Source organism: Aplysia californica, unplaced genomic scaffold (genome assembly GCF_000002075.1).
Source record: "Aplysia californica isolate F4 #8 unplaced genomic scaffold, AplCal3.0 scaffold00634, whole genome shotgun sequence".
Classification (NCBI taxonomy): domain Eukaryota; kingdom Metazoa; phylum Mollusca; class Gastropoda; order Aplysiida; family Aplysiidae; genus Aplysia; species Aplysia californica.
Window position 1 is genome coordinate 162651 of NW_004797904.1, and position 1158 is coordinate 163808.

A 1158-nucleotide genomic window follows, 5' to 3' on the forward strand; every position below is an offset into this window, starting at 1 on the left:
AGGCAGACCCGTCAGTTGCACACCTACACACATCAACACACAGTGCGGCAGTGCTGACACACAGCGAGTGTGCCTTGCACTCGCTGAGACACAGGCACCAACCCACAGTGCAGCTATGCTGACACGCACACAGCGTGCACAAGGCCAGACAGGTCAGACCTTCAGAACCACTCTGGGACCGGCCTTAGAGTATGTATCTGTATAAAACTCCAAAGCTCTAGTATTTTAATTCCTGCATGTGGTTGAATGATGCATCTGATGTAAATGTACATTTTGTCAGCTTTACTTCTCCTTTGATATTGAGTTTTAATGAGAGTAATATGTATAATTTAATTTTTTTAATGTATACCTGCATGTGTTTTTACGGTACTGTACAGCCAAGGAAAATTTCCCTCTGGGATAATAAAGTATCTTATCTGACCTTATCTATCTTATTCTGTGAAAATTTCCTGAAGTTTGGAATTTAAAAAATTATGGAGCTGTTAAAAAAAATGTATAGAAAAACCGCGATTTGAAAAAAAAAAACGGGCAATAAAGAAAAATAAAAGATTGACTTTACGAGGAAATGGTGGTGACTAACATGCCTCATATATGAAAAAAATGAAGGTTTTAGGGGTTCTTATGCTATGAAATAGTTGTAAGTGAGCCTGAAGAAGCCAAAATGCCTGCTTCTAAAAATCCATTTTTTTACACGAATCGGGACTTTCGGGGTGTACACCCCCTTTCACCCTTAAGTTTCAGAACAAGAGATTAGCATTGAAAACCCTGGACGTATAACGATGTCATGCTTCTTTTTTAAGTGACTCTACACAGCTGGTCATGAACAGTTCTGATAGTGATAGACTCCGAGTTCTCAATGAGTTAATGTGTCATTCTTGGTGCTGTCAGTCGGAGGCCGGCACACTTCACACTTCGGTGTGAAAATTCCGCAGACGCTCATGGATACTGTGGCCTCTGGATAATGTTGCATTTCGACTCCTGGGGTTCCAGATACGTGATAACTTCTGTGAGACCTGAGGGAAAAAATAAAGCAAATATAACAATAGTCTCTTCCACATGTTATTTTTTCTCTGGTAAAAACGAAACAGTTATCAATTGCAAAATTTTATTTAAGAAGACTATCAAATCAAAATAAAATAATAATAATAATAATAATAA